The following is a 23,818-nucleotide window of genomic DNA, read 5'->3' as shown; positions in this document are numbered from 1 at the left end:
GTTCACCATTAAACCATGTCCTAAAGCACCACATCCAGACATTTTTTGAACACTTGCAGGGATGGTGCCTCTACCACTTTCCTGGGAAGTCTACTTCAGTGCTTTACAACATTTTCCATGAATTTTTTTTTTTCCTAATATCTAAGCTAAACCTCCTCTGATGCAACTTGAAGACATTTCCTTTTGTTTCCTTTCTGCCTAGCATAACAGGAGATGCATTTTCTCCTTTTAAATAAAATGACCGGCAACCAACAAGCAAATTTTAATGAAGTATGCACTTAACACCAGAAAATTGCTGCTTTTGGTGAATTTTTCTTGTGGATAAGTTGTGATACTCCTCAGTTATGTAAGACCATAATACAATCCCATGCCTATTTGTCAAAGGGTTTAAAAAAGTTTGAGGAAAAATACCAGAAGGTGTAAAAGTAGTTTTAAAAGAAATTTTGCTATTATTTTGCACTAGACTGTAGAATAAAGTTTGACTCTGAAAAATGGCTAAAGACATTCTGGCAGATATCCTTCAAGTAAGTGAATGAGTCATGAACCTCAAAGGTAGAGAAGGAAAAGATGGAACTGACTCATATATAAATTCTGAATTTTAAAGATTACATGCTTTTTTGATATGCTGTGTATTAGCAGGGCCTTAACACGTCTTCTTTTTCACAGGATCCAAAAGATAAATGAGTTTGGTAAAAAGACATATGCAGACTTTTGTTCCACTGTATTTGAAATGTATTCAGAAGTATATATATAAATATATATATTGGTGCTTATTCTTACTTGGAAGAAAATGCCCTAGTGTCACTTATTAAAGTTGTGGCCATGAGATTTAGCACAAAGGCCATGATTGAGAAAACATTGTTTAATGGATGATTTCTTAGACTGAAAAGCATAAGTCTTTCTGCCAGTTTCTATGTATCACCACACAGATATGATTAGGTGGCTTCTGACGGCATGAAGCCAAGGGATCCAGGTATTGTTACATCCTGCCAAATGGACATTTACTGTTGTAAAAACATGTTCTAAAGTGTCTTTTCCTTTGATTCATGTTTTTCAATTGACTTGGAGGAGGATGCAGAAAGAGTGAGTTATAATACAGGGAGAAGGGTTCTTCCTATATGATAAGAAAAAGGCTGAAGCATCTTCTCAAGTGTCTAGCTGGAGAAGAGGGGCAGATGTCAGAACACATGAGGAGGCTGATAGTTTTCCATGAAGTATCTCAATGGAAGACACAATAGCACAGTCTTGACTTTTAGGTGCTACAAGTTTATACACAGGCAGACCTGAGATATCTTCATTGTTAAGAGTCTAGATTCTTGTTCTGCTCTTATAAATAAATCATGAGGAATTGTAAATATAGATGTCTCCAAGTTTGCACACACTAGGAAAGGCAATAGAAAGTAAGATGGAAATGGAAGTATATTCAGCAATCTGATGTTGATGGAAATCTTGTACCTAGTATGAATATAATTGATACTGATTAATTATGCACCAAGCTGATTTAGCATTGTGCCAGTTCAGGGATAGGCATAAGAAGTATGAAAGCATTAAGAATCCACAGTGTAATAGGCTTTGAAGAAGGAACTATACTGAAACCAGAAATATGAGGATCCTTAGCTTCCTTTCAGAGTAGGAAGGAAAGCAAAGCATGTATTATACTCTGACTGGAGAGTAGTACTTCTTTCTGATCAAATAACAATGAGAAAATGGTGGCAGCCACTGCCCTCACAATAACATCCCTAGTAAGTTACTGACCAAACATAATTAATGAAAAGAAGAAGCTTTTTAAACATGTTTGCCTGAACCAAAAGCAGCCTTTGTCGATCACCTCATAGAAATAACTCCAGGCAAGCATTTTTCTAGCCCATCAGGAAAACCTGTAGTACCTGTGGTCTCTTCTAAGGGAAAAAAAAAAAAACACAAAACAATACAAAAAAACCCCACAAAAAACCAAAACCAACCAACCAACCAACCAGACAAACAAACAAACAAAAAAAAAAAAACACAAAAAAAACCCAAAAAGAAAAACCAACAAAAAAAAAATCCCAACAACCCAAAAAACCAAACCAAGGAAAAACCCCTCTGCAAATACTTAGTATGCACTCTCACTCAAATATCTTATTTCTACTCTGCTTGATACTTGTATTTTCTAAATATTATTTAATAACTTTGTTCATTTATTCACAAAAATGTTGAGGGAGTGGCTAATGAGAATACCAGAAAAATATTGCAACAGAGAAGTATGCCACAGTAGGCAGTCATGGCTAAACATAGTACTGTGGTCACTGGGACCCCAGCTAGTTAGGACCTCTTTCTTTACCTTTCTGCTGGGCCCTAGGACACATGTCAGCTGGGAATGGGACAATCCACAGCACTGGAAAAGTATTTTCACATCACCCAAGAGTTCTAAGTGGAGTCTATGTAATGATTCCTGAAGATTTCATGCTGCAGTGATTATACAAGTTGATCAAACATTGTATTTAGACATACTGAGATTTTTTTTTTCATTTTCTTTTTAAAACCTATTGCTACTTAATTTGAAATGCCTTACTTTACACATTAAGCTGTTGTTATTTTGCTGTCATATGGAGACAAGTAGAAGGACAAACTAGAAACAGCCCCATATATATATATATATATATATATATATATATATATATATATATAAAACTTATTTCTATATCACTTATATATATATATATATCACTTATTTGTGATTCTGACTCCTGTTACAGACAGAAAGAGAGGGAAAATAGATTTCTAGATTTGGCACAGGATACCTCCAGCAGCAAAAAATCTAGCATGTAAGGTGGAATACAAGTGTCTTATATTCCTTTTATATCTGGAGTCATCTGGGCATTAACAGCCTTTGAACCAGAGAACTCTTGGCTAAGAGGTCATGATCTAATTTACACTGGGCATCTTGGGAACACAAGAGCTGGAGCCCACCAGTGGCCAGCGTCAGTCACTTCAATTCCACTAACTTCCTATACATCACAGAGTCCACATGCTAATGCTAACAGGTTTATGGTCATGCAGTCCTTTATGCAGACACCATCTCCTGGGATAATTTTTGTTTCCTGTATATTTATCTTAAAACAGTTGCATTATTTACTGGTCATTTGTACAATTACATTTTACATCTTATAATGGATTTGTGGCAATAACTTTTGTAGACAGTGAAGGTTTTATGCCACTATCCTTTAAAAAATGCCAGGCAGGCTAGAGCACAAATGGGATGAATGCAAATACTGCTGACTGCGACTGCCCAACAAAGCTGAAGGAAATACATTTGTTCTACTTAGCTAAATTTTTCCTCGAGACTATCAGAGTTACCTCTCCCTTTCAACTTCCTCCTCAAAGTTGAGTCAACACTCAGTTCAGACTATACTGCCCAGAGCTTTGTCCAGTTGGGTCTTGAATACCTTTGAGACCTCACAGTCTCTCTGGGAAACCTCCTCCAATACATTTTCCTTGTATCTAGCTGGAACTCCCATTCTTGATTTCTGATTGCTGTTTCTCATTCTCTTTTCTTGTCCCTCCATACAGCCTGGCATCAGACTTTTGGTTGGTAACGTTCTCAGCATTGGAAGGCTGCTCTAGGCCTTCACTAGGGCTTCTCTTCTGACAAACTTATTGTCTGCTTTAACTGAATGTCTGTGAAATGTGTAAACTGTTTAGGGAGGTACTTGATAAAAAAAATCCATGCAAATCCATAAAGTTCTGTAGATCACTGATAATATTCTTGAAATCCTACAAAATTTCTATATTATAAAATACTCAGAAATATGTTTATGTACTTAAAATTTTTAGGAGAAATCCAACATTTTAAAGAGAAATACAGAATAATATTTTATTTCAGTCCTTAGCAACCAAGTAGGTGGTGGGTTATAATAGCCACATCTTTGTTGATCTAGGAGGGAGTTTCCAAAATCAAATGGAAGAAACCCCATATATCTCCTTCTGTATTTTGGGATAATGTGAAAAAGGTTGAGAACAACAATTTCTCTTCTGCAGGATTTAAAATGACTACTTAAATTTTCTTAATCAGGAACAGAAGCTGTAGTATGAGAATAATAGTTATAAATACTTCATTTTCACATTGACTATTCAATTACAAAATACTTTAAGTCTGATGGTAGAATACAAGGCAGTCATTAATGCACAAGCTCGAAGTCTAGAAGGATATACATTGTGACTACTTCTCCTCTGCCTAAATTTACTCTAGTTTTCCCTATTCATTATTATTTTCATCATCCTCCTCTGCTATTCCTTCCCTGTGCTATGCAGATTTTTGAATGGCTGAGGTGCTCTGTGTATTTTCACGCTTTCATTCAAGGTTTATACGACTTGCCTTCTTTTCTTTATACAATTCTCAGAGTGACAAAAAGTTAAGATTTTGTTGAATAACTTAAACACTTAAGATAGTAAGAAAATGAAGATATGGTTATTTTTTACATATTGTAATGGTATCTTCTTTAAGTGTTAACCTAAGTCTACATAATTTTAACATTTTCAATCTTTCTTCAAATATTGATTTGTAATGGATATTCAGTTGATTTTTCTAATAATTTCTTATTAGAAATAAAATATTCAGGTTTTTTATCTTTAGGCATCAAGGCTTCTGTAAAAAGGAAAGTATGTATGATTTTCCCAGTTTCTAGATAAAAATGGGATTGTACAGTATTGACTTCTCCAACGTTCAGCTGCATATCAGAAAGAGGATGAGGTTTTCTGACTTCAGGCCATTCATCTATATACCACAAACAAACATTGCACTAATTTTTATCAGTGGGAAATCCAGTGCATTTAGAATAAATAAATCTTGAAAATTTCAAATCAGCTCAGAATGAAAACACATTGGGATAGGGAGAGTGTCTGTGTGTGTGCTTGCACTATGAGACAGATCACGCCTCTGGTATTTGGAGTATGAGAAGAAACTTCAGAATCACAAAGTGCTGGAGTAATCCTTTTATCATGACTATATTATAATATTATTCCAAGAATACTGCATCTGTAAAGAAGGCCTCATAAGCCTACAGTGTTATGCTAAACTTTTTTAGCCTGCCAAAAAAAAATTAAATCCCAAACTTCATAGAAGATAGGGAACACTGCAAATCTAGTATTAGTCTTGGAATTTTTAAATATAAGACTGGAATTCTCTTTCTAGGTCTGCTTTACAATGTCTGGCAAATTGCTGCTTATTATAGTTTATATATATTTTCATTGTTTTTTGACAGCCCAGTTACCAGGGACCTATGACCAGCCTCCTCTTTCAAAGATTTTGATGGGTTGTGACTGTATTTTGAAACTCTCAAATAAGTTTATACATATTTTTGGGGGGGGACACCCCCCCCAAATTTTTCTTCCTGTTGATCTGTCCATTTTTTTAAATACTTTTGAGTTGTCACCTAAAAGTGAAGATCTGGAAAACTGACTGTATGTCTGTACTTGTGTTTCTGTCTAGGAAGATAAAGTTTATATATTCTTTTGACTTCCCAGGCTATTTCATAAACAGGTTGGTTGTTTTTTTTAATATACAAGTATATTGCTTGTATTGTAAGTAGTGCTAATGTTAGCTCAGCTAAGACATGGGCCATAGCATCCTAAGCCCTAATGGATGGACACTTGTATTAGTTGCAATCATTACAGCTTTTAGAAAACCCCTTCTCAGTTTACAGAAATTAACTGTATAAGGGAAATTGCAGGGACCTCTATGTTTCAACAATATCTCCTGTACAGTTTATAAATAAATAAAAATTAAAAAAACACCTTGACATTCCTTATACCAAGTACAAACATCAATAACAGCAATAGGAAAAAAACCACGGATTAAATGAATGTTTCTTTCCAGCTCTACAGCAGTTGTGGATATTTCCTAAAATTGCATTGACAGCAGCACTGAAGAAACAGAGATTCACCTTGTTAATGACCTCTGTTTTTGGCAAGATAATAAGTACGAGAAAAAGAGGAGATCATTCCTACCATAAACAGGAAAAGAGGCTTTATAACAGCAGCATTTGCTAGCACCTCTAAAATTAACTCTGGGTCAAGCTTTCCATGAGAAATGCTTTTTTTTAGAATTAATACAGAGCAGCTCAGTTACAGACACATCAGAGAATATATTTTAAATCAGTCAGTCTGGAAACCAGGTTTTAAAATAGCACACATAGAAACAAAAACATAAATTTGTATGGAATATCCATTTTCTCTTATAAATTTTCTGGTCTAAGGTGTTTCCATCTTTCCCTGTGATTGAAACATAAGGTAATTTAGGCCACAGAGTTCTCTTTAAATCTTAGCAGAGGTTAGAAGGTATCTCTGGAGGTCATACAATCCAAACCATTGTCAAAGCTGGGCTAGTCAAATATTTATTTTCTCTGAACTTTAAAACATTAAAAAAAAATTATGTTTCATGCTACTTTTAGAACAAGGCAAATCTTTACTATGATATTATTTTGTAGTGATGGGTAGTAAACTGCATATACCTGTTCTAGAAAATTGTTGTGAGGTTTCACAGTAAAAAACAGGAATGTGTGTGGTAAATGTAATCTATCTTAAGATGTTGCTATTAACTGCAACTAATCACTTACACTGGTTCCTGCCCATTTTTTAAGATCAATAAGTTAGATTCCAGTTAGATATTACTGTCAATTAAATTTTCAGGTTAAATACTAGGTCATCACTGTATCCTAGATTCTCCTGGATTCTGTTTGGATGAGTTGCTTCAGTTATAAAACTTAAATCTCATACGTAGAACTTCAGATCCAAATAATTCTAGACAGAGACATCTATAATCTTTCATATCAATATTAATTTTGGAAGTCGAATCATAACAGTATAAAGATAATCTATGTACTTTGTAGAACTTGAATATTCACAGACAAAGGCCTTCCTATGCATTTTGCTGCCTGTTTGTAACCAAATAAGCCATTTGAGCCAAAAAGTGTAGGCCGTCTAAATAAGCGCATTTCCTCATGTCCAATTTTCTTTTGTGCTTAAGTACATAAAAGCATAAATATGACAAAGTAAGTATGAAACATCTTACTACTCTCATTATGAAAATACAGTTTTTAACTATTAGCATATTTACAGAGACTTAAAATAGAAATAAACCCTGAAAAATGAATAGCCATTATTGTTCCCTAAGCAGAGCACTGAAGAGCAACTTATTCTTTTCTTCATGTATCTAACTCTGTAACTAAAAGCAAAATAAAAGAAAAAAAATCACTATTAACTATTTAATTAATGGCTACCTTGTATAATTTAAAGAAAATAATCTGTATTGAATTGGTACATATGTTTGGAATCTGTTCTGCAAAAGGAACACTTATGACATTTTGCAGTAGCTGGCATTTACAGCAGTGGGTATGTTTATATCTGAATTGATCTTTTGTGGTGTCTTATAAAAGACCTCTTTACATTATTCATGTCTAAACCAAATTAGATTCTAGAAAAATACCTTTAGTGAAATCTACTTTAAGGGCAGTAGAATTGTGAAGTCCGCTGTCTTAGCTGTAGTGATTTCTAACAATCATTCAGTTGCTAGTAATATCTCAGTCACCATGTAAAAAACACCCTCAGTCACAGAATATAAAAGCAGTGGTGCAAAGTAGGTTTACATGACAGGCCTCAGAAGGCACCTTAATGGTCTGTCCTTTTATCTCAGAAGTACTAGCCTGTTACATTCTTTCAGGGCAGGAAACAAAACCATGTGGATAATAAATGACCAGTCCTAAAGCCTTGAGATTAACACCCTTCAACACATTGAAGGGCATCTTATCGTGTCTATTCCCCTGAATAGGGGCTGCACTATAAAGCAACTTAATGAAATTATTCACATTTGCATTTTTTAAAAGGAATGGAATCAGGCTTTCAGTGGGCACTCTGAAACAGTACTGGCCAAAGTCAACAGTCTTCTTGGGCTCCTCAGTTTAACAGTGCAGAAAAAAACCCCAAGTTTGTGGAGTGCTCACCTGAATGATGAAATGAATATGTAAAATAAATTGTTTATAGGAAACACATACATACAAGAAGTGGTAATATTATTTGAATACACTGATAATTGTTATCACTTACTCTATAATGGCGGATACTTGAGTACTGGGGAGGGAAAAGGCACTGACAGCTTGAGACTAGGAATAAGCAGCTGTTAGTCTCTCTTGACCAAGAGATTTCTATACAGATACTCATAAAGAACTGGTAGAGTTTTAAATTTGTTTTTTTTTTTCATGAGTGCTTCCAAGACTATTGTGCAAGGCATTGAGCTGCCAGCAGGTATAACTATGCCGTCTCCTTAGGCTGAGGTCATCCTGAGTGGCACATAAAATAGCTGAAGCAGAGTAGCTGCTGTAGCACAAGAACTCTCTGCCAGCAAGTTGTCCAAATATTTACCTACCTTTACAGGCAGCTTTTACAGCTGTCATGAACTGCTTGCTGCCATGGCTACGCTGTTTCCAGTAGCTGAGCTAGTTCATTTGAATCTAGTTTGAGTTTCTCTTTAAAACTCTGCAGATATCTCTCCATATCTCTACCAGGTTTGTGACCTTAGTTACCAACGTGCAAATTTTTCTGTTCACTTTCTACAGCAAGTAAAACATTGGATTAGGATTAAATTAAATATATCACAAAATCTTACATATAAAACACTATTACTCTGTGACAATGGTAAAGCTGAAAACCAGCTGAATTTAAAGGTGTTTCTCAAGATGCCTTGACACCATTAACTTCTCAGGATTTCAGTTTGTGCTACGGAGAGTCTTTCAGTGTTTAGAATCTGCAAGCATAGTCTGTACTGTTCCATTTTGTTGCTGTTTGGTGTGGTTTTTTTGTTTTTTTTTTTTTTTACTTTCCTGTTATGTATTGCTCCAGATCTAACATAACCCTCTGTACTGCTTTAACATAATACAATTCATGTTACTATAATTAAAGCTGCACTGTTGAACTGGTTTTTACTCACCCTCCATTTCAGTGAAGCATGTTTGGAAAGACCTGCAGGAGGGAAGAGATGAATAAAATTTATGTTAATTACTACAATACAAAGCCCCTTATTTTTCAGTTACTTCATAAACTCCTATGTAACTTGCCTTTAGATAGATCACATTTATAAAGATAAAAATAGATCAACCTTATTCAAATTGCTATGGTTTACTATTTGACTTAAATGCCCTATTGCAAACTTCTCTTGGATTGCCTGGTTCTACATATTCTTCATTATAAAGTCAATATCTATATATTAAATACTTTTATTTATTGTTAAATATGTGTATATATATATATATATATATATACACAGACATTCATGCAGCTAACTCTTGAAGGATTAAAGCTGTGTTCCAAAATTGTTACTCTTCATATGAAAGAGATTCAGCCAAGTTGCAGACTATGAAATTCATCATGTCTGGTCTGGCTTTCGAAAATTTAGTTGGTATTTACTGTAGGGCTTTCTCTGCGTAATGTAAAAAGACTGAAATTAACACACGCCATTCAAAAGAAGCTTAGATAAATATTTTCTCTTCTCTTTCTTATAACCACAGCAGAAGAGCAGGCAACTAGTTTAGTTCTGATATATTCTCAACCAAAGTTAAATGAGATGAAACTTACCCTATCAGACAGAACTGGGTTTTCTGAAGAACATGTCAAAAGCAGTTTATTTTCTTTGTCCTGAAAGAGGCAATGAGGTACACCTTCAAATTAAAATAATCTGACACTGAAATTAGTAAACAGTAGCAAACAGTCTCTCACTTTGAAGTGAGTCAATTTGAATTTTTTCCTCGCAGTCTGTAGCACCCACTTAATTTTTGGTATTGAAAGGGAAATCTTACAATCTGGATTGCTGTCAGTGGTGTTCTTCAACACAGAACATTTCTCTTGACTGTTTTTAAAGTGGTTCAGTGTGCACATAAATAATATTTTGGCTGCACCAGTTACCAAGTTGAGAAGTTTTTAGGTGGGATCAGTATTTGGAGGAGTATTGCTTTCCAAAAAATACCTTCTTCAGCCATCTAATAAGGAACATTGAAAGACATAAGGAAAGTATTATTCCTGAAGTCTTTCTCTGAGCTCTGTGGAGGGTCATCTTTGTTTCATCTTCATAGCTACATTTATTAAAGTTCAAATATTCTCAATCATTTTAGATGGTGATCTGATATGCACTATTAGTAGCATGCCACAATTCCATTAATTCAACGTTGAGTTTAATATATACATGGTATAGGGAGAGCCATACTATTGGAAATTTCTACTCTCTTCCCTGGCAACTGAGAACTCCTGATGGGTATGATAAATCCTAAGGCACATTCACAAGCACCCCCACTTATGCTCCTGAATAATCTCAGTAAATTATTTGAGTAATTGCAGTTGGTTTAGTGGTTTAAACTGGTTCAGTATTACTCCCTTCTTTTCTAAAATTGCAGAAGAGACAATTTGTGTGCTCTTTGCTAGCTGCAACTTTCCATTGCAGAAACACTAAACTTCAGGTTAGCTTGCCTATAAATACCTCCTTTTTAAAAAATACCACGATACACGGGGATGTCTGCACGACATGTCTATCAATGCTGCCACATACCTATGCACATTACACTACAATTTTAGTAATTTTTAGATTCATAGTACAAATTTTACCTGCAGAGACAAGAGAGTAATTGTCAGAACTACTTGAAATGCAGCAACATAGCTTCTACTAAGATTAGGAAGAATTCATAAAATACAGTAGAATTATTTGCACTAAGAATTCCTTTAAACCCATAGTAACCTTCTGACGGAAACATTTGAAATTTACTGTTACTGCATTTCTGTAGATGCAAGGCTTCAAACAGGCATCACAAACTCATTGTGATTTTTTTCTGTAATTAAAAATATTTTCATTTAATAGCTAAATATTTTTGTTCTTGTTCCAAGAACACACCACTGCAATCCAGTGTTTAAGCCAAACATTTTGTTTTAGCTTTCCTCAAATCCTTAGCAGCCAAGCTTCACATGACTTCCAAGCTTTTTAATGAAAAGCTACTCAAGCTTTTCATGATAAACCAAAAAGCTTTCTTATAAATGTAGCAAAGAAGAAAAGTTGTGTCACATAGTAAATATCAAGTCCTCTCCTGCTGGAAAACTTTACCATAAGCATCCTTCAGCCAGCACCTTGCTGAGATAATTCAGATTGGTTAAGGTGTTTCCATAAACTTCAGTAGACCAATGTATACTAGAAGAGCTCTGAGATTTACCTCATATTGAGGTAAATATGCGGATAATATTCTAAAGTGAAATCAGAACGTAGTGTGTTTATCTTAACCAAGAGTGCAAATTTGCTTAGGTTGGGAACATCACAGGGAACTGCAAATGAGATAAACTGTGGAAAAAAACAGATTAAAACAGAAAGTAGGCAACCTGAAGATTTTCTAACACATGAACAACAGAAATCTGGTCTGCAAATATATTTCTATCAGCTGCAATATTAGAATCTGGTTTTGGAAGACATGACATGCTACAGTCTGGATCATAGTGAATTTAAACAGGGAAAGGAAAGGAAACCTTAATACTCAGTTTTGCTTTATTATATCCTTTGGTTAAATTAGATCACCTGTATCAACTGCTGCCTTCAATGTGCTTCCAAATGAGCAGAAGTACTACTAGTCTGTCTTTTTTGTGTTTTGATTTTTTTAATAATGGGAACTGAGGTAAAAATTACTTTTAAAATTTAAAAGTTTTTTGGTGGAGTCATAGGAATAACATCCAGTGTGAGGGGAAAAAGAGAAAATAGGTGTATCAGATCAAAGGTTTCTCTCTCCCCACCAAAAAAAAAAATTAGATTAAAAATGTATTTTGATTTTATCATCCAAGTACAAGTCAAAAAGTACAAGTACAAGTCAAAAATAATTAGTGTGATTTTGCTTTTGGTTACTGTTTTTGTAATTCAAGTACAAAATACAATTCTCCTTGACACTGTTTAGCTATATAGCAAACAAATGGATTTGAAAACTTGGTGAGGAGTGGCAGGTGGCTAAATAAATACATAGAAATCCCAGTGTTTTGTCATATAACAAACTATAATAGTACTTCAAAGTTTTGGACAGATTTCCTTATATTATGGGTTTAGGGTGTAGCTGTGTGGAAAATTGTAAATGTTGTCTTTTGGTATTTACTTTACAACCCTTTGTAATCTTCAGCTGTATTTATAGCTTCAAGTGGGAAGGAATCAAAATTAAAGAGGCCAGCTTGAGCATCCTTTGTAATCAAATGCTTTTCCCATTCTCCTTAAAATAAATGTGCAGCCTGCACATTTGGCTGCCTGAGGAGACCACACGGAGAGTTTACAAGCCGTGACCTTGCAGTGAAATAGTTCTGTGGAAAAGCACAAGTTGCAGGAACACACAGAGAGGAGTCGTGGATAAACCAGCCGATGTTTTGAGGGGACAACGAGTAACTCGGCTTTGCGTTGGAGGGTTTAACTAGCGATAAGAAGGAAGGGGTGAGGTTCTCATTCCTGAGGCACCGCAATCGCCACTCACTCTCTTTCAGCGGCGCAGGCCGCCCCCGGCCGGGCTGGGCACAGGCTGCGGCCCCGGCCGTGCCCCGGGCCGGGCTGGGCACAGGCTGCGGCCCCGGCCGTGCCCCGGGCCGGGCTGGGCACAGGCTGCGGCCCCGGCCGTGCCCCGGGCCGGGCTGGGCACAGGCTGCGGCCCCGGGCGTGCCCCGGGCCGGGCTGGGCACAGGCTGCGGCCCCGGGCGTGCCCCGGGCCGGGCTGGGCACAGGCTGCGGCCCCGGGCGTGCCCCGGGCCGGGCTGGGCACAGGCTGCGGCCCCGGCCGTGCCCCGGGCCGGGCTGGGCACAGGCTGCGGCCCCGGCCGTGTCCCTGCCCCTCTGCCCGGCCCTGCCCCAGCAGCCGCCGCGGGGCCGCCCAAGGCGGGCCGGGAGCAGTGGGGTCGGGCCGGCAGCGGGGTCGGGCCGGCAGCGAAGCCAGGCGAGGTCGCTGAGCCCGGAGCTCGGCTGGAGGTGCCCCCTCTGAGCCGCTGCCTATGCCAGGCACCGACCCAAAGGAGTTCTGCGTATCTTGGACTGGAGAGACGGGAGGAAAGGCCGTCCGAGGGGAAGTCACTCCTGTGAGGGCATGGCTGTTGCAACTGGCAGCGCAACTGTGCCAGCTGGCGACAGCCAGCGACAAGCACTCAGGGAAATAAGGGCACCAAAATGCAGAGCCAAAGGCCGAGGGTGAAAATTCGGCCAGGAGTTAGCTGAGAATTGCTTCTGTTGTTAAAAAAAGGGTATTTGAGAACTGCTTTTAGGTCTCGACTTTGCCCTGTTGTTTACTCAATGCTCAAGGCAAGGTTTATAAAGAGAATTGCTTTTTATTGGACTAACTGCACTTCTTTGCAAAAACAGCTAAGCTTTGGGGCAAACAAAAACGTCAGACTTGTGCAGCTGTGGAAAGGTGTCATGGGTACATAAATTACAGAACCTCCTCTCCGTGCTGCCAAACACGCTTGGTCTAGGACTTGAAAACTGTTGCTACATAGGGAATATCACTGGGGAGCAAACTGGGGGAGTTCAAGGTATACAGGAGACTTACCGAGAGAGGTTTTGGCTTTCGACTATCCGTGTAGTGAAAACACTGTAACGGAAACAAAAGTAGAACTGCTAAGAGAAGACAAAAATTTATCTCCCTTAGCAGCTTTGGAAACATCCCAGAGCTGTAGTTGGAAGAGCAGCAGGGTATGCTGTGAAGGAAACAGAATAGGAACATTTTCCAAATCTCCAAGTAAGAGAGTTTGCCATTTTGCCAGCTGACATAGGTTCAGGTGATCAGATCACGGCAACTTTTCATTTAAGTTTTGTTCCTTTATGTTTGGAATGAAATGTCCATTTTGCCTTGTGCTTCTTCCATTGCTGAAGCTTTCTCATCTGCTTTATTTCTAAACAGAACACAGGATGAGAAAGTATTTCATGGACGATGGAGTCTAGTTCCTTCCCTGCAGCAGTTAAACAGGTTGTACAACCCCATTTGTAAATTTACCAAGCTTTCATCTTAAAACGGGTTTGGGGTTTTTGCCCCCACACTCCTATTGGGAAATTGTTGCACCACTTTATGTCCCCAACAATTGGAAACCTTTTGAATCTCTGTGATAAATTTTCATGGCAATTTTGTCAGATGGTTTCACGTTATGATGAAGTTCTACTTCAAGTATCTTTCCTTTTAGTGTTTCTCTTGCCTTGCTTTATCCCCAGTATAACTGAAGAGAAATAATAAACAAATATTTTCACAGATTTTCATTAAATAATGATATTGTAATGTATAATAATGTCAATAATGAAATGAAGGGAACAAGCTAAATGAAGTAAGGTAATAAACTAAATAAGATAAATCCTTTTTAGGGGAGGGTTTCATAGCTCCCTAGTAGTATGTAGTTTTGCTGCAACAGATATATTTACTAGGTTTTTTTTACCTAGTTATCTTTTCTAAACTATGAACTCTCATCTGGTAATAGAAAATTCCTGTTATTAATTCCAAGCTGCAACCATGCACTTTGTACACTCCAACCTCATCCCCTTTCAGTAACTGAAGTTCAATGACCTGTATGATATTCCAAGCCTTTTCTAGTTTGACACTGCCTCCAGACTTTGTCATCAGAAAATGTCATAAGCACACACGCTGTACCAAAATTAGCCATGATACTATCTGCTATTTTTAGTCTCCAAGCTAATCCTAGAAAATTCTGCTGGTAACTTTACTCCAAACATACACTTTCCCTTTCAATGCAATAGATTGAATCTTTGTATTTGTGAAGACAGTAGAGTCAGTCCAACATCAAGGAATTTGTGGTTTTCTTTGTAATTTTGATCTGATTTCAGTTAATTTCTTTCCTCTAAATTATTATTTTATCTCACAGTGAAGCCTTTTTCCCATTGTGGGCTAATATCTGATGGACTAATGTATAAATGGTTTAATAAGGTAAGCTGGAAAAAAAAGGCATTGTTTTTATCTGGTAGAATGCCACTAGGTAGATCTCTCATAGTCTGTTTGACATAAAATGATTTTTTATCCTTCACTGTTTCAAATTTCCATTTATGTGGATGTGTTAATTGTTCTTTCCCATGCTGTGTGTTTTTAAACCTTTCATAATATCAAAGTCATCTTAATAGAGTTGTAGTTTAATTAGTTACTTCCTTTCCTCTTCCATACTCCATTTGCTCATCTTTAGTAATATGATGTAATACTTGCCTCATTCACTTAGATACCCCTCTGTTGTTCAGTTCACCATTTCAGGCAAAGGAACAGAGTAAAAAAAAAAATTGTCATTACAAAAATAAGCTTTGTAAGGAGTAATGTGCTATTAGGAGCAAAACTGGGGTTCCTGAAGCAACAGCTATGCAGAACTTGGCTGTGTGCCAATGGTCAGCAGATTCACAGGGATTGTATCTAAACTGGGGAGTAGAAGGAAGAGCCTTGCTGTAACTGTATCTCACTTAAGTTAATTGCTGAAATGCCTGGTTTTCCTAGTCTGTGTTACTTGAAGTCACTGTGATTTACCATAAGAATGACTAATTAGTTTGGTCTGAATCATTCTTCACTATCATATGCTATGTTCTTAAAAAGTAATACTTTTTTCAGTTGTGTATATTATCTTAACCTTCTCAAATATATTCTGTAATTAACATGATATTTTTTCCTGGATCTACACCAAAACAGGAAAGATATGCAGTGTTCTGACTGACCAGCATTCTGGAGAATCTTGTTGGAATTTCTAAGAAGCACAAGTGAAAATGAAGCTTAGGGTATTCTCATCAGCTGTACTACATATGGTACAAATCTTACTCCATAGCAGATATTTAAAATTAATTCTTTCTGTTTTGTCAGACCACCGCAGAGCTCAGACATCTGACACTGCCATCCTCATATCTTTTAATGTGAACAGTAAAACTTTTCATTTAGATTATTACAACATATATCTCAAACTTATATAAACATGCTATTCTAGGATAAAACAATAATTTCAAACAATAATAATTGCCTTATGCTGTAAAAAAAGGAATGAAAAATGAGAACTGCAAAATTTTCAAGAATGAATCTGAACTTCTGCTCCTTGCCTTGAGAACTGGATTTTTCTTTGTGATACCCACTGTAAATTATGCCACTTAGCATTACCAGTGATGACTCCAGAGAAATCTGATTTTTGGTTAGCAAAGAAAGCATGTCAAGTTAGAATTTCTAAAAATCATGTGTTTAAATTTTGACCATTATCTGGTAATATGGGAGGCTTTAGTATTTTTTACTAGGTTCTGACTCTCTCATATATTTGTCTGTCTTACTCTATTAACACACAGATCTGGAGCTGTCTTTCCTGAAGCCAGAGAATATGAAAAGGAAGCTCTCCTGGTCTGATGCCTGCCTTTCTCAACTGTGGTATTCAAGGAGATGCAGTAGCTTATTCTACATCTTTGAACACCATTTCTCCTGATGTTTGGTTTCTTTGGTTAATGTCCTGAAATGTAAATAGGAGGTCAGTGTGTACCGTGTCTGCTATTTCAGGGACATAGCTATTAAGATGAAGAAGGCGTCTGCTTTGCTAGGCACCAGACAAATGGATCAAAAGGGCCCAAAGCCTGTGGGTTTCCTCATTGCCAAAGAATGCAGTTTGCTTCAAAGTCTCATTTTAAATCACAGTGAATCAAGGGCTTCAAATATGAGCTCTGAAGTGAGAGATTACAGATTCTGAAGAGAGGATTGGCTTGTATAGATATATCACACGAGTTGCTATAAATGTTAGGTCTACAAAAGAGCCCTTCAAGCCAGTGGCCTGAAAATTATAGTCTTAGATAGAAAGGGTGAGGCTGAAGTGGGGAGTAAAGGACATTATCCCAATCTGCCAAACTGTATAGACTCTGAGGAGCATGGATTGTGGAGGAGGGTGTGAGTTACATTGTGTGGAGACTGTTGATCTCATGTTTTACTTCAGTCAGAAGATACATCACTGTGTGACCTTGGTACAAAATGCTTGCTCTTTTTTTTCTTTGCAGTATGATTCTTATGTGGTGTGAGGCCATAAAAAAACCACCTCCTGGAGCTCAACTACATTTTTTCAGAGTAAATAACTTGAAAAGCTTGCATTGTTTAAAGTGCAGAGGAAAGTCTGTGAGAAGTTGTGTTCTACATATCAAACAAATTATTCTTCTTTACGAAAGATATGTCAACCAACCTTGTGGTTTGAGCCCTCTCATGACACAGTGTCTGTAAAAAGAAATGACTGGCTTTATAGTTTGGTTTAATGCAAAGTTCAGGTTCTACACTTCCCTGAAATACACAGACACAGGACTTTCTTGGGATTGTTTAAAGACAGGTGTGTAAGTTGCTCATCTTTGCTTTTTCCTTTCTTCTCTTCTGTTTTTGACAGGTTAACCCATACCTCCTTAGTTATAACTTCGGGAAATTTCCCAAGAAACCTAAGAAATTCTCTGAGAAAACTGTGTTTTCTGAGCTAAAAAAGATGCATTAAACTGTACTTCTATGCTTTCAAATTATACAGGAAGATTATGAAGGTCATACTCATATTTCAGATCTGAATAAAATTTTATATGCTGCTGTGTAAATATACACAGAGTAGTTCTTATGTGGTTTCTTGTAATAGTTGCTCTAGGCTTTCATCTGGTGCAATTTTCACTGAGTGCCATAATGACAGGTTCCACAAAGGCCCCCTCATTCATTTTTAGCTCTACCAATTCAAAACAGAAAAAAAAATCAGGACAGAACAGCTACTATGTAAACCAGACTCAGAAACAAGAACTTCTGCTGGTAAATCCCGTCTCCCCACAATGGGGACTGGTCACTCTAACTCTACTGAAAAGCTGTATATGTAGACAAATATTTAGAATGCGATGGAATAGAGATGGTTATCAGCACATTAGGCAAGGTGAATGTTGAGTAGCAGCAAGAAATCAATTAATTCTATGGGACAGGTCAGTTTAACCAGATCAAAGGGACTAAGCACAAAGGTTAAGGATCAAATGGAGCCTGCCCCATAGCAGGTAGCCAGCTTTGAAATCATGTTCTGGATGAAGTCAAGTAAGACCTTTACCAAGCTAAGCAACTAAAATCAATGTGGGTTAAAACTAAGTCTAATGAGTGTCCTGGGAAAATACTATTCTTAAATAAAAGAATTTTAATAAAGCACTAAAGATGCTCTAGAGGATAAAGAAAAGCTTATTAAGCAAAATTAGAATGATTCAGTTAGAAGGCACTTCATCTCTGTCCAAGTATATTTTTTATTTTGGTTAATTGAAGGAGATTACAATTGTTAACAGTAACATAAACAAGAAATGTATTTCCTGTCATGATCCTTCCCCTGTTCATTGCAGGTTACCTTTCTATGACAAAATTCTTCAAATCTTCACCCCCCACCAACTCAAAAAAAACCAAAAAAAAAAGTAAAAAAGTTTGTTGAAATATGCATTGAACAATCCTGTGGCAATACTCTACCTTGTTCTAGTAAGATCATGCTCTCCACTCTGCTCTGCCAGTTCCTACAGAGAAAGATTTTAAAGTTGCCTTATCTCAAGATGTAATTATTCAGGTAAGTTATCGAAATTAAAATTCTATATAGAAACCTTTTGGCTTAGAACCTAACCAACTAATCCTCATGCTTCTGCCACTCTGTATGGTAGATTGAATTTAGGTAGCTAATTAAATGCCAATTGAGATATATAGATGATATTTACATGTGGCAAGCTAAACCCAGGTGTAACCATTTTTCCTAGTCAAAACAACTATGGTATTTAATCATCAGTGAATATGTAAACACTGGAAGTGTTGAGATAATGTTTATGGAGCACTGATGTTTGTCTCTAAAATTAGCTCAGGAAGAACAGTTTTCTTGAAAGGATGGTTCTGTATAGGAATATTTGTATTCCAATTAATTTAATATTGATCATCTGCTTTTATTTACAGACTAACAAGATGGAAGGGTTTCTATAAAGGAAAATTTGCATATGAATATAGATATGATTCTGCAAAAGGTACACCTTGCTTTACAAATTCAAAACTTTCTTTGTTTTCTATTTAACTTCTTCCATTTTGCTTCCTATTCAAATATTCCTTCTATTCAAATGTTCTCTTTTTTTTTTTCAAATTACTGTGACCTTTATTTTTCCTTCTCCTGTAACATCTTGAAAAATTGTTCTGCAGCACACTTTTCTAGAGAACAAAAACACACTGCTTAAAAATTCTTTTTCTTTCATGACTGTATTTTATATCATTAAAGTCAACTCTGGGCAATAATGTTAATGTGATAAATTATTCACCACAATAAATAGATCTCATGAGATTTCTCTAATTACTATTAGGCATTCTGTTGAACATTACCAGAGTCCTTTGTGGGAATTAGCTTGCCAATGAATACATTTTAAACCGTGGATTTCAAAGGCCATATATAGACATAACCTTTATAAAGATTCAGAAATGTTGAACAAACTGCAGGCTCACCTGTCATGACCAAATGAAACACAATGTAACACAGAAATTCATGCTGCCACAAATCAGGTCAGTCTGTCCCTTGGACATTTACCAGATTATCTGTTTGCTCCCTGTCCACTGCCACTGGGCCTGGTATGTATTAAGCTTCTGGAGTCTATATAGAGTCCAGGTGCTTAATTTGTGTTGGTATTGTGAGGTACAAACTTTGGTGCTCCCCTCAGAAACTGAACATAGAGTTCAACAATCTGACTTCCATCCCTGTTGTTGGCTCTTCAGGCTTTTTTTTTTTCTTGTTTAAGTGCACTTTCAAGAAGAATTTGACATTTGGGGTTATGTTTCAGTTCTTTGGGCATACATAGGTGTGAAGGTAAAGACTTAGTGAACTGCAAAAGAACTAAAATATGAACTCTCTTATTTACAAGGTAGCAGATTTATTGGTAAAAAAAAACATTATCTAAATGCAATTCACTTTTAAATTTCAAATTATTAGAAGTCTATCTGTTCAATGTGACAGGACTTCTTCCTGCAATTTCTCTACCTGCTTTGGGTGAAAATGCCCATGTAGGTTAGTTCTTAATATTCTTTACATTCTCAGCCCCTCTTCCAAAATACTTTATCTTAGTCATCACCTTAGGCAACCAGGTAATTTGTAGCTTAAATACCCCATCCTTTTCTCCTGCTGCAGACCAGAAAGGGTGTCCTGTAAAACAAGTATCTCCTTTTATAAAAGATAATACTCAAAATGTTACAATCTTAGGCCAACTTCCCTTTGAGTTCTGCTTCAAAATGCAGGTATAAAAATGGCATATGGGCTTGCAATCAATGTTTTGAGATAACACAATTCATAATCAGGTTACTCTAACCCTTATAACAGGTACATGAGTACAAATGTTTTCCACATAGACACAGTATATTCAGTATATTCATAACAATTTTTAACAGTCATACAACTTATCTGATTGGATTCTATATTAAATGAACCATTTTATATTGGGAGGAAGCTTGATATGATTAGAACTGTTTAGGGCAGAAAGATATTACAAGAAAGAAAGATTCATGATAAGGACACATGATTACAGTGCTCATGAAGTAATGATTCATTTTTGCTGAGACATTTTACACATAGAAATTTCAGGAAAATTTTCGTGCCAGGTACTTCTCTCCTAGTTTTTTGCCTCCTTTTCTTTCCATTCTTCACATGGTAATGAAAGGACCTCTTTTTATTCTTCTCCTGCCCCAGTATATCCTGAATGCCTCCAAGGTATCATTCTTGGTATTACATTTTTTTTCAGGATTTCTTCCCTCAATTCAAAATTTAAGCTTTTCTGAACAGCCAGGCACTAGCCTGGAAGCATTAGCTGGTGTTGATGAATGAAATGATAGATTCTGGATGCAAGCCCATCTGCTCTACTTGTTGAAGAGTTTGTCCAAGATATTTCAGTCTTTTTCAGAATAATCTGTGATCTTTTTCCACAGGTGTCCCTTGACATGCCATTTAGCTCTACAGTTAGGGAATACTAGTGACTCAAAAGATTACTCCAATGAGTTTTAGAAGTTGAAAAAGTTTGAAAGGTCTCTGTTTTTAAGACCTTTATAAAACTATTTCTCCAATTTTTACATTGTCTGTAGTCACAAGAGAGAATTTTTAAGGAGTTAGAGAGGAGTCAAGGTCACCAGACAAATGGGTCTAACCGAAACTGACTGTGCCTACAGAAAACAGTCAAACTGTCAGGTCTTTTTTTGTTGTTTTTCTTCTGTTTCAATTTTGCAGGTCAGCATAGCAAATAGTATTGTTCTTGGACATCAAAAGGAATAAAAGGAAATAAATGATTACTGTAGCATTTAGAGACTCATCTCCTGTTAGCTGCTGGGCTGAAAGCCTCTTTAAAAGGGCTAAAACCTTCAGCTCCTTTTGATTTGATTAAGTGCACTAATCATCTGTTCAGCTTGAGTCAGTGTGAGATCCAAGTACAAGCACTTCACAAGCTGTTCCCTGTGTCACTCTGACCAGAAAGCCACAGTAAAATCAGGCTGAGACCAGCACCTGCCCAAGGCACCAAGGGGAGAAACTGCTCCTTGGGAACCAAGTCAGCTCTTGGTTAACAAACCAGTCAACTGAATGCTGCTGCTGCCACCTTTAACCTGAAGAGGGGACACAGGAATTGACCAGCTCTAGGGTCAAGGTATCACCAAGACAACGTGCAGCAGCTCTGCTCTAAACTCTGGTTGATTTTGTATCCCACTGGGGATTGAAGCAGTTATTCTGAAAACATGAATTCTAAGTTAATTAGAGATACCTCAAAGAAAGTATTTCAGTTAAAGTTGCTTCAGAGTTGCACATCTGGCAAATAATTCAATATTTTTAGCTTTCAGGAAAATGTCTGGAGTTTAATTAAATATTTTAGATTAGAGAAAGGTTTTCCCTGGTCTTGAGTTGCTGTATTTAAGCACCTTTTAAACTGAATTAGAAATGTGTTTTGAATCTCTGGTAACTTTGGCCTTTGAGTGTTCTCCACCAAAATACATTTTATAATTCTGTACTAGTAAATGCCACCATCGTAGAATAACTTTATTGCATATATATGATATAGTGATACTTTAGGTATATAAGGAGTCTTTGGTTTCAAAGCATTTTACCTTAAATTAAGCAGCTATGGTAAAAAGAATGATTTTTCATATGTTACAGAAGGATAAATTGAAACACAGGATGACAAGCCAAAAAACTTATAAAAAATTAGTCAAATAGTAATTTTGCAGACCTATTTAAAGCATTCATTTTTCCAGGATGTTTGGCATCTACATGGCTTCAGTAGTTCTGTGTAGTCCACCAAAACTTATGTCAACAAGTCTGATACGGAACAACAAATAGTGGAAGTATAATGTATAAATTACTTTTTTCCCTCCCAGTACACATTTCATCATCCTAGTCCTCTTTTCTAACAAGGAGACTATTCTTTTCTGGAAACCTTCAATGTTTCACTTTTTCAGTGGTGATTCATACAAAGCTACATTTCAAAGTTAACGGTTCTGCAGCAACTCACCAATCTATCTTACAGTATCCACCAGTATAACACTTCTAACGCTTTTCTACAGAACATTTTTCCCATCTTTTCAAGTTGTTGTGGGCAACATTTTACTTAAAAGTTATCTTGGAACTTGCTAACTCCATTTAGAAAAAAAGTAGAACTTTAAATTACGTTTTTTTCCCCAAAACTGCTAAAGGCAACTAAAGTAACCTTTCTGAAAATTTCTTTAGAATAAATAATTCCTGGGGTAAATATCAGTTGTATTCTCAACATATGCCATGGTTGCATTGACAATCAAATAGTGTGGCTCCTACAGCTCTTTCCAACAGGTAGTTATTCATATGATACAGTCCTCTAGTCAGCAGTCCAAAGGTCTTTTCAAGACAAGATACATATTTTTTGTCCTAAACATGTTCATAGAAGGTGGATTTGCATGTTGAGAACAATAAATTATTGAAAAGCACTCTAATAGTTCACTTCTAATTTGTAACAAATCAAATGACTGAAGAAGAAATTGTACTACAAATACTTCTGAGAAAGGGGTCTTCCTCATTAAAGAAAATTTGTTTCAATTCTAATGACAAAAACTATCATTAAGTTAAATGATGTATGAAGTGAGTAGCAAACAAAGTGGTAGAATACTTCTAGTTGGTGAGAAAGCAATTCAATAATAGAGAGACATTATAAATTACTTTGCAAATATTTATATACACTACATTTACTTAAATTGAAAACCATCTACTCTTGGAAGGAACTTCCTTTTCAACAGTTGTGATTTGGCAAAAACAGCCCTGGGGACATTATGTCCTGACATTGTTGACAGCATGAAAATCTTCTGTATATTTTCATTCCTAAGAAAACAAACTGATAGCTTACATTCACTTTCATTCTCAGCTTGAGTATCCTAGTAGGATAATAGCTAAAAAGTGCTGGTCCTTCTTTGGCTTTAGGATAAGAACTGCCACATATAATTTCTTCATGTTTTGCTTATCTGACAGGAGCTTTAACTGCTCGTTATTCTCTTTGTTATCTTCCCTAAGCAACTTCTGAATCTTCCTGCCTGATAACCTTCTTCTGTTCCACTCCTACTTCAGAGATCCCACCAGGTTTAGCTTATTTGCATATTTGCCACAAGACTTTTTCTGCCCACCTAATGTCATGGGCAGAGATGTGGAAAAAGAAAGGAAAAAAAGTAGATTTCTTCAAATATTGAACAAAGGCTTTAATAGGAATAGGGAGAGAAAATGCCTTCAAAGTTATACTGTCTTTAGTTCTGCTTCACTAGAGGTCCCTCTGTCTAGAGTTTATCAGTTTTACTCCTGTTTAAATAAAAAA

At 36.5% G+C, this 23,818-nt stretch overlaps 1 protein-coding gene and 1 long non-coding RNA gene across 9 annotated transcripts in view; one reads left to right on the top strand and one right to left on the bottom strand.

The window, feature by feature from the left end:
* SGMS2 (sphingomyelin synthase 2) overlaps positions 1-13,345 on the bottom strand; it is a 60,810-nt gene extending 47,465 nt beyond the window's left edge. For 4 of the 6 annotated variants that reach the window (XM_053939983.1, XM_053939981.1, XM_053939986.1 and 1 more), the window contains exons 1-3: positions 12,504-12,587; positions 9,604-9,663; positions 8,960-8,991 (exon numbers count right to left, since the gene is read on the bottom strand). The gene's annotated coding sequence lies outside the window, so the exon portion shown is untranslated. Of the gene's footprint in view, positions 1-8,398; positions 8,471-8,959; positions 8,992-9,603; positions 9,664-12,503; positions 12,588-13,026 lie in introns of those variants that run through there. The other 2 variants (XM_053939982.1, XM_053939985.1) reach the window with 2 other exon arrangements.
* LOC128786630 (uncharacterized) lies at positions 12,835-22,919 on the top strand. Of its 3 annotated transcripts, XR_008430376.1 has the most exons (9): positions 12,835-13,095; positions 13,914-13,979; positions 14,881-14,942; positions 15,681-15,793; positions 16,316-16,491; positions 17,009-17,328; positions 18,344-18,558; positions 18,933-19,000; positions 21,229-22,919. It is a non-coding gene; the product is annotated as an uncharacterized LOC128786630 (long non-coding RNA). The 3 variants fall into 3 exon arrangements; XR_008430374.1 differs by lacking the exon at positions 21,229-22,919 and having other exon boundaries at positions 18,933-19,235; XR_008430375.1 differs by lacking the exons at positions 12,835-13,095; positions 21,229-22,919 and adding an exon at positions 13,463-13,751 and having other exon boundaries at positions 18,933-19,235.
* Positions 22,920-23,818: the final 899 nt, after the last annotated feature.

Source organism: Vidua chalybeata, chromosome 4 (genome assembly GCF_026979565.1).
Source record: "Vidua chalybeata isolate OUT-0048 chromosome 4, bVidCha1 merged haplotype, whole genome shotgun sequence".
NCBI classification, from domain to species: domain Eukaryota; kingdom Metazoa; phylum Chordata; class Aves; order Passeriformes; family Viduidae; genus Vidua; species Vidua chalybeata.
This window is presented reverse-complemented; position numbering and strand designations above follow the sequence as displayed.